The following is a 10,316-nucleotide window of genomic DNA, read 5'->3' as shown; positions in this document are numbered from 1 at the left end:
TCATTTTACTCTTTATCCAATCCCAGAGGTTTCCCACTTTGCTTTCTCCCGCCTCCCTAACCTATCAGCAATGGATCTCATGTAACCCACCTACATCTCCTCCTTTGATTGCAATGTATAAATATAGATGTAACCTGCCATTCTCTGGAGCCTTATCCCAATCAGATGAAATTCAGCTTCCCGGCAATTTGTCGACAGTTTGGCTCAAATAAACTCACAAAAATTCTTTACAGGTTTGAATGTTTTTACGTTAATATTACCATCCAGAGTCCATAGTTTACATCAGGGTTCACTCTTGGTGTTGTACATGCTATGGGTTTTGACCACGTATGGCCCGTATCTGCCGTTACAGCATCATACAGAAGTTGCCTTGCCCTAAAAGTCCTCCTCTGTGCTTCGACTATTCATTCCTCCCCCCACAACCACTGGCAACCACTGGTCTTTATCCTGTCCCCATAGTTTTGCCTTTCCCAAGGTGCCATGTGGTGAGAATCATACAGAATATAGCCTTTTCGGGTAGGCTTCTTTCACTTAGCGAGATGCACGTATGCTGCCTCTATGCCTTGTCGCGACTGGATAGCTCATTTCTTTTTAGCGCGGAATAATGCTCCGCTGTCTGCATGTACCACAGTTTAATCACCCTCTTGCCTACAGAGGAGCATCTTGGTTGCTTCCAAGTTTTGGGAATTATGAATAAAACTGCCAGAAACATCCACAGGCAGGTTCTTGTGTGGACACATATTTTTAACTCTCCAAGTTCTTGGGGTTTGTTTGTTTGTTGATATATTTTTAAATTAATTTTAGAGAGGAAGGGAGAGAGTGATAGGAACAACAGTGATGAGAGAGAATCCTTGATCGGCTGCCTCCTGCATGTCCCACTGGAGATCGAGCCCACAACCGTTCATGTGCCCTGACCGGGAACTGAACCGTGACCTCCTGGTTCAGAGGTCGGCACTCAACCAGAGGGCCATGCCAGCCGGGCAACTCTCCAAGTTTTAAAACCAAGGCAGCTGTGCCTCAGCCGTGCAGCACCCTTTGAACAGTTTGCAGTGTGTAGGTGAGCCCAAGGGGACCTACTCTAGTGGTGGGGGTCACATGAGTCACCAGAATCTAGAAGCACATGGTGGAGACTTCCAGGGAAATGGCTGACCTGGGACCAGGTGTGGGAATTGTCTTTGTACCTGGGGGAAAGAGCAACCTCATGTTCAGCCAGGTTTTTACAGCAAAATCAAAAGGGTATCAAGGAACACCCTCTCCCTCCCCATCCATTACTTTGTTAGGATGAATAACAATAGATTGCCCTCCCCTTCAACCTGTCTAGGATTCAAAAGTGCTTTTCGAATGCTAATCCATTCGTCTTTACAGTAACCCTGGAAGCATCCCATTAGGCAAAATCGGTATTATTTTTACCACTACAACATGCATAGTGCCTTCTCTTGGTGGAAAAAATAATTGAGCTGTGATCTGAAAAGAATAATGGGGAGAGATTGCTCGGGGTGGTCCGAGCACACAGGGACCATGTGGCTAACTCCCAAAAGGGAGGGTTGCACCCAGACCTCTGCTGGGGTGGGGAGCGTCGCTTTGGAGGGTCAGAGCCGGGAAACACCTTCTCATGTCTTGAGGACCACGGGCCCCGCAAAGCTCTTAGGTTCACGGAGTTTGACTTTACTGAAATAACAGTATTTATTATTCTTGGCCACAAGGCCCAGGTGCTGGGGCCTTCAGGAAACCATGTCACCTCTCACCTGCAAATGGGTTCCCTGTACTTGCCCACCTCTTGGAGGTGCTGTGTCGCCCAAGCCGTGAATGGTGGGACGGAAAGGCCCTTTCGTCATCTGGTGGCCGCCTCAGCCTTCCCAGCTGCATGCAGTCCCAGAGCTAAGTGTCCGCTGTGGATGGATGGCCGTGGCCCTGGAGAGCAGTCACCCCTGGGGATCCACCATGGCAATGTGACTATGCAATCAGCAAACTAGAGGCCAGGTGGGGGTGGAGGGGAAGTTTGGGAGGACCCGGGCAGGGCAGGTAAGTGCAAGGGCATCAGAGTAAGAAAGACCTGGACTCTGATCCCAGCTCTGCCCCCTGCTGGCTGGATGGCCTGAGGAGGGTGGCCTGACCGCTCTGAGACCGTCTCTCAGTCAGGGTCATTGTGAGGATGAGCAGGTGCGTGAGGGAGGACAGCTGCCACCAGGGCCTGCCATTTCCCATCAGGTCTTACAAACTCAACGCCATTTCCAAAGTGCGCGGCACCTGTACCCGTGGTGGGAAGCCGGGAGAGGACTTTGGGGGAGTGGTATGTGGGCACTTGCAAATGTGTGGAATTGGGTACAGAGAGAAGGGCCTAAGCCAGAGGTGGGCAAACTTTTTGACTCGAGGGCCACAATGGGTTCTTAAACTGGACCGGAGGCCGGAACAAAAGCCTGGATGGAGTGTCAGTGTGAACTAATATAAATTCAAAGTAAACATCTTTACATAAAAGGGTACGGGCTTTTTTTTTTTAGTTTTATTCATTTCAAACGGGCCGGATCCGGCCCGCGGGCCGTAGTTTGCCCACGGCTGGCCTAATCCAACTTGTGATTTTGAGTGTTATTAGAATGGGGCTACATTTTTAGAAAGTGAGTCCATGTAGAAATGGCAGTAACTAAATAACTGCACAGGTGGACGCAGATGGCGTAAAGCAGGTAGAAGGGTGTGTGAAAGGGTTCGCCCACACGTGGCTGATGGCACGAGAGCGACGGCGCTGGGCTGGTCAGGCTCACACTCAGTCGTCAGGGGCTGTGGCCAGGCTCCCGAATGTCTCTGAGCCTCAGTTTCCTCGTGCGTCACACGGGAAAACAACAAGGACGAAGGGAACACGAGGTAATAGGAGTGGAAGCTCCTGGGACGCTGCAAACGCACTGTCCGGCGAAGAGGTTGATGGGTCAACCCTCACGTGTGGTTGGACAGGGATTATCTACACTGAGCCGCCCGCTGAGGACACTGTATCCGTGAAGTTCAACGCCAACGGTGGTTCCAGTCCCCACCCTGCCTTTCAGAACCCGGCAGCCTCCAGCCAGTTATTTAAGGGCTCAGCTCCCACCTCCTCAACTGGAAAACAGGGTTAACGGTAGCAACGCGATTTGCAACTCAACTCAAAGGGCCCAAAAGGCCAATAACCCACAGAAAAGCCGGCCAGGGGTGTGGCCAGGCATTTTGTACCAAGAATTCAGTACCCGTGGCTCTTCGACACAGAGACAAGCTCTCTCTCTCACGCCTAAACATATGCTAATGAATGCTACACTGAGTGTGATTTTTTTTATCATCAAACCTGCAAAGATCAGTTTGATAAAGCTGCCTTGGTAAGGTGTGGGACATGGGTTTCCCTTCACGTTGACGAGGAGAGGTAAATTGTTACAAACCCCGTGGAGGGCAACTTACAACTGACCCAGAGTATAAAACACAGGTGTGTCGAGGTGGGTTGAATGCTGGGGCTCACACCCTAATCTCTGGGGTGTGTGAATGTGACCTGACACGGCAAAACAGACGCCGCAGGTGTGAGTAAGGTAAGGATCTGGAGGTGGGGAAATGACGTGAGGCTGTCCTCTGGGCCTGATGTAATCACAGGGTCCGAAGAAGAGGGCGGCGGGAGGTCAGAGAGAAGTCTCTGGGTTGACAAGCAGAGATTAGAGTCATGTCCTCTGAAAATGGAGGAAGAGGCCACAAGCCAAGGAGTAGAGGCAACCACAGAAGCTGGAAAAGGCAAGGCAACGGATTCCTCTAGGGCAGCGGTTCTCAACCTGTGGGTCGCGACCCCTTTGGTGGCCGAACGACCCTTTCACAGGGGTCGCCTAAGACCATCCTGCATATCAGATATTTACATGACGACTCATAACAGTAGCAACATGACAGTTATGAAGTAGCAACGAAAATAATTTTATGGTTGGGTCACAACATGAGGAACTGTATTTAAAGGGCCAGAAGGTTGAGAACCACTGCTCTAGGGCCTGCAGAAGGCACCTGGCCAGGCAATACCTTGAGTTTTAACCCAATGAAAGTGACTTTGTACTTCTGATCTCCAGAGCTGTGAGAGAACAGATTATATTGCCTTAAACCATGAGTCTGTGACTAAGCAGACATTGGAAATGAATACACACCCATCCATTCAGCAATTCTACTTTGTCACAATGAATAAAGGAGATTTTTATTTTTTTAAAACATATTTTATTGACTTTTTACAGAGAGGAAGGGAGACAGATAGAGAGTTAGAAACATCGATCAGCTGCCTCCTGCACATCTCACAGGTATTTGCCCTTGACCGGAATCGAACCTGGGACCTTTCAGTCCGCAGGCCGACGCTCTATCCACTGAGCCAAACCGGTTTTGGCGAGTTTTTTAAAATGCAGTCAAGAGGGCTAAAGGGGACGCTCTCACACAGGACCACTGAGCGTCAGTTACACCCCCAACAGGAGGAAGCACCGATTACAGACCCAGGACAGGGAGACTCACGCCCTGTGTTAACAGGCGGCACCTCTACTAGCCCGGCAGGGGGAAGGGAGAGTTCCTCCTTGCCCATCAACAAGCCAGTGGAAACCATCACAGCTCAGCCAATGAGAAGCCCTCAGCACGGAACTCTCACTTTCCTCCCATGAACTTTGATTCAAAGCACCCCCTCCCAACTTCCTCCTTTTGCTCTAAAAAGTAACATTCCTCTAGTTTGTTTGCTGGGCCTGCCATAGTTTTTACTATAGCCGGCTTGTCCGGACTACAGCTATCTGCTATTCCTGAATAAACCCGTTGTGCTGGTAAAATGACAGCTTGTTTTATGTTTCAAGGTTGACAACTTCTAGGAGTTCATCCTACAGAGGCGCCCGAATAAGTGTGAAGTGATTGTGTGCGGGGTTACTCATTGGTGTCCGCAGTTGGGTGCCCTGCCGACGGCCAGGCACATAGGCAGGACGCGAGCCCTTCGCAGGCCAAGGCAGGCTGTGACTCCTCCCACACTGAGACCAGAAGGTGACGCCTGTCCAAGGTGCCTTCCCTCCACACACCCCACAGCCAGCACTTAAATTACAGGAAGGTCACCCCTCTGCAGCGAGTTCCAGCAGCACCCCAGGGTGAAGTACCCAGGAACTCCCCGGTGACCTGCCCCTGGGAACCCCGCACCTGTGAGCCCCAACCGAGCTCGTCTCCACCAGCAAACACAGGCCGCCGTTCTTTGCCTTTGTTCTGTGCAGAGCAAGCCCTTTTCCTGACAGGTGAGAAATACTCCTGCGTGATGCATTAGAATTCCTCAAAGAGGGAGAAAGGAGGGCAAAATAGATGCATTTCCACGGCTCCGCGTACAAATCCCTGGCGAGGCCTCCCGCGGTCCTCGGAGCTGGGCGAGAGCTATTTTAAAACTAATGTTGTGCGTGAGGCAAACCTACTCAATTGAAAAATCCTCTGTTACAGGATAGAGACGGGCAAGACATCAGCGCCGGCTCTCGAGTGCTCGATTGCGGTTATCGGCAGGACCGGCTGCCTCAGCAGAGCGGCTCGGAGTCGACCGTAAACCTTTTGCGGGGGACGCAGGAGGCAGGGCTGACGAGGCAAGTTCAAATCCTGATGAGGAGATGGGGCTGTCAGGGCCGGAGGTGAATTCAACAAATGTAAGGGGCAGGGATGCTCGCCTTGCACCAGGGACACGGAGGTGTCACCTTACACTGAAGGCGCTTAGACTGAGGTGAGAGCCCAGTGTGGACTTCGGAGCCAGAGAGACCTGGGTTCGAATCCCTGCTCTGCCAGTTATACTAACTTATATGGCTCTGAGCCCAAAGCATGTGGCTATATAAGCCTCCGTTCTTCTGCCGGAAGCCGGTCCATCCACTGAACGCTGCCTTGGAGTCCTTCATTCTTCGCCGACTCCGTCCACACCTTTGGGAACCCCTGGACCTGCTGGGGTTGGACCCCAACATTCTTCCATCTGTAAATGGAGCTAATAATACCAACCTGTGGATTGCAAGCTGTAGGGATAACGTATGGCAAGCATGTGGCACGGACTGTGCCCTCGACAAATGGTAGCTGTTACGGGAACGTGAGAAGCCAACACCAGAGCAAGGCCAACCCTAATGGTAACGGGGGAGGTGGAGGGGGGCACCAATCTCTATGGCAAGCATTAAGGGTGGTAGAAAAGAAGTTTCTAGAACAACCGTGGAGCCCCAGACTCTGGGATAACACAGACCACTCCTTCAGTCTTTCTGAAGAATCAAAAGAAGTCACGACGACACAAACCACGGTCTCGGGGGTTTCTGGCCCTTTCCCTGCATCTAATTTGTTTTCTCACGCTTGACTGACTCAACCTCCAATGCAGCAAAGCGACTCGGCCCGGGGTCTGTAGCATCGAGGAAGTTTCTGGACTGTTTCTCTATAGGAGCCAAAGGTGGGCTCAAAAGCCCTTGGGCTGATGGCTCTGCATCTCCCTCCCTGAATCCACCCACCATCCGCGTTACAGGGGCACAGAGGACTCAGCATGTGCGGCAGGCTGGCGCAGCCCTGAGTCCTGCCTCCTGCGCCTCCTTCAGCCGCCTCTCAGCCCTTCACAGCCCGCCAGCGCGCCTGTCGGAGAGGGGGACACTCAACATAGCTCCTGCCACCACCTGGACACCTGTTTGGAGAGAAAGGATGGAGGGGAGGTGGGAGATCTGGATCTAAAATGATGACTCAGGTTACCAGTTCCTCTCGGTGATTCATTCACAACATGCCCGGGGATAATTGAGATATACGAGGAAAGCCGGTGCAGAAGAATATTCTGGATAACGGGTAAGCTACTGAGGAACAGGTAGATTAGAGCCGCAAGTTCCCAGGAACTGTTCAATTTCAATGAGCTCGGCGCCCACCTCCTCAGTGAGTTAGACATCAGAATGCACGTTCCCAGGCCCCCTGTGGACACGGGCCCTGGGCCCCACACACGGCACTCCCCCTGCAGGAGTTGGGAAGGTCCGTTTGCGTGGGTGCAGGCGGCCAGAGCAGCAGCGGCGGTGGCCCAAAGGCCGTCATGTTGGGAGGTGACCTGGGGCCGGGCAGGCGCCGTGTGCCAGGCTGGGCTCCTGGCGTCGGGGGTGCAGCAGCTCAGATGGAGGCACCGGGCCCCTCCGCAGGCACTGTTTTGGGAGCTGCTCCTGGAAGCTTCATGCCCAATCTGCTTCTCTCCAGTCCGGCAAATAACTTTGTGAGTGACCTCATCGTCTTCAATATAAATCTCTTTCCTGCTTAAACTAGACAGAGTGGATTCTGTTGTTTACCCTAAGAACTGACTAATAGACCCCTCTTCCATCTGCTCTCCAGTCGGCAGTCAACACGGTCTTTTAAAAACGGAAATCAAGTCACTTGTCTCCTTGAAAGGCCTGTAGGCTGAGGGTCCCGCTCAGCTCCGCAACCTCGTCTGACCTCGACCTGCACCGCTCCCTCGGCCGCAGCCAGGCTGGCTCAGACACACGTTCCCGCCTCCAGCTTCCGCACCCGCCCCTCCCCTGCCGGGCACGTGTCCCCTAAGGCCTTCCCATGCTTGCCCCCTGGATGGCAGCTTCCATGTCACCTCTTCAAAAAGGCCACCCTGGACCACCCTGTAGCCAAAGGGCACGCCTCCCGGATTGCTCTCCGTCTGACCACACTGTTTACTTCCTTGGGAGGACCTACTCCCAATCGGTAATGATTTCACTCGCCTACTTGCTTATTGTTGTGTTATATTGTTGTTTACTGCACCCTCTGTTGCACTGTTGTTGTTGTTTTAAATTTATCTTTATTGCTGGAAGTATTGCAGATGTCCCCTTTGTTTGTTTGTTGTTATTTTTTTCCCATGGACCCCTCCACCCCACCCTTGTCCTCCAAGGCCTTCACGACTCTATTGTCTGTGCCCATGGCCTATGCGTATATGCATTTAAGTTTCCCAGCTGACCACTCCCCAGCCCCCCACCCGCTCACCCTCTCCCCTCTGAAATCCATCAGTCTGTTCCATGCTTCTCTGTCTCTGGATCTATTTTGTTCATCAGTTTATTTTGTTCATTAGATTCCACATATGAGTGAGATCATGTGATACTTATCTTTCTCTGACTGGCTTATTTCGATCAGCATAATACTGTCCAGGTCCATCCGTGCTGTTGCAAAAGGTAAGAGTTCTTTCTTTTTTATAGCTGCGTAGTATTCCATTGTGTGGATGTACCACAGCTTTTTTATCCACACATCTGCTGATGGGCACTTGGGCTGTTTCCAAATCGCACTGTTTATCAACCATCTCCTTCGCTGCACTATGGACTCTCTGAGGGAAGAGATCATGTTTTCTCATGTATCCAGGGTCCCCAGACCCAGTTCAGTCCCTGCTCGTTATAGTAATTCGGTAGATCTTAGCTGAATGAGTCCCAAAGACGTTAGCATGTATTGAGCAACTATGTGCTGGAAATGTTTTAAGCACTATATATGCATATTAAATTGCAACTTTGCACTAACCCTATGAGGCAGGCACTGTTATGCTCCCTGTTTTGCAGATGAGAAAATTGAGCACAGAAAGGTTAAGCCATTTGCCCAAGGGCACACAGCTGGTCCATGAGAGAGTGGAGTTTGTACCTAGATAGCCCAGCTGCCTCAGAGGAAGAAAGGGCAGGAGGGCGGGGGGAGGGGGGAGGAGGGGAGAAAGTAATGAGGGAGCGCCTGAATAAAAAGCACTTTGTAAGTCCAGCATTTCCAGAAGCAGGGCCATCTAGAGAGATTCCTTCGAGTGCTAGCACTTTCTCAGGTAATTGGGCGGAAGCTGACTGGGCTGCACATAATGAGAATTCCACTCGGGGAGCACTTGGGTATTTTACCAACCCCCTCGCCAGACACCGGTAAATATTATTACATCCACATCTCACCAGGGAATTGGGGTTTCAAACTCAGAGGCCCCGATCGTTTACTGTGTGCTGAGTCGCAGAACCTCCTGTGGCCTCAGACACTCCCCGGGGGAGGAAAGTTCGAGCTTAACCCATTTCAACCCTACAGGAGTAACGGGCCGGTCAACAGGTCTAGCAACTCGAGCAAGGAGAGTGCTCCAAGACTCTTCGCGTCGTCAAATCCACGCACTAGGTAATGATTCTCTTAGTGCCCTCTATACATTTTTGGACTGAATTCTGAACAAGCCAGAGTGAGTTTTTCATCAGCAGAAGTAGAAAAAGACTAAAACATCATCAGATTACGTTGGGAGTAGTAGAATCTCCATGTTTGGGTCTCTTCTGAGTGTCCTATATAATAAAGAATGAATATGCAAATTAACCATCACTCCATCACAAAGATGGTGGTGCCCACAGCGGAGGCAGGGGAGGGGATGTGTTTCCATAACACAAGATGGCTGCGTCCACAGCGGAGGCTGAGTTCCCATAACTAGCCTTAACGAGCAATCAGCATGGACCTGAGGCTGGACCCGCCCCCACCACCCCTGTGAGGCTTGACAGGGGACCTCAGGCCATGCCCCCCGCCCCAGCACCAGGCCAGGGGACCTCAGGCCGCACCCCCTGTCTAGAGGGGCTTGACGGGGGACGGGGGACCTCAAGGTGAGCCCCCCACCCCAGTGCTGGGCTGGGGAACCTCAGGCTGCTCCCCCAGCCCTGGGCCGGGGGACCTGAGGCCATGCCCCCCACCCAGCAGGGCTTGATGGGGGACCTGAGGATGTGCCCCCTGCTCAGTGGGGCTTGACAAGGGTGGGACTGGCTGGGTCTGGATCTAGCCCAATGGGGGTGGGGCCGGCTGGTCTGGGTCTCATGCCATTTTGAGGCACATGTGGGTGGGTGGGGACTTGACTATGGGTCCCATGGTGCAACCCAGACACTGATAGGAGGAAGATTTTCATATACATTTTACTAATTTTCTCTCATCTCTGACACTTCTATTATAGAGAAAGGGCAAATAACAATATTAAAATATTTCCTCTAATTAATTCCCTTTTAATGTGCACGAATTTCATGCACCGGGCCCTAGTATCTATACTAATAAAAGGGTAATATGCTAATTAGACCAGGAGACCTTCTGGGAGACCTTTCAGACGTCCTTCCAGACAAAACCATGGTGGCGGGGCCAAGGCAGAGGTGGTTAGGGCAGACCAGGCCAGAAGGGGAGGGGAGTTGGGGGTGAGCAGGCCAACAGGGGGGCAGTTGGGGGTGAGCAGGCCAGAAGGCAGAGTGGTTAGGGGTGATCAGGCAGGCAGGTAGGTTAGCGGTTAGGAGCCAGCGGTCCTGGATTGAGAGAGGGATGTCTGACTGCCAGTTTGTGGGATCAGGCCTAAACTGGCAGTCGAACATCCCCCGAGGGGTCCCAGATTGGAGAGGGTGCAGGCT

Source organism: Myotis nattereri, assembly GCF_964212035.1.
Source record: "Myotis nattereri genome assembly, chromosome: 19".
NCBI classification, from domain to species: Eukaryota; Metazoa; Chordata; class Mammalia; order Chiroptera; family Vespertilionidae; genus Myotis; species Myotis nattereri.
Note: the sequence above shows the minus strand (reverse complement) of the source record.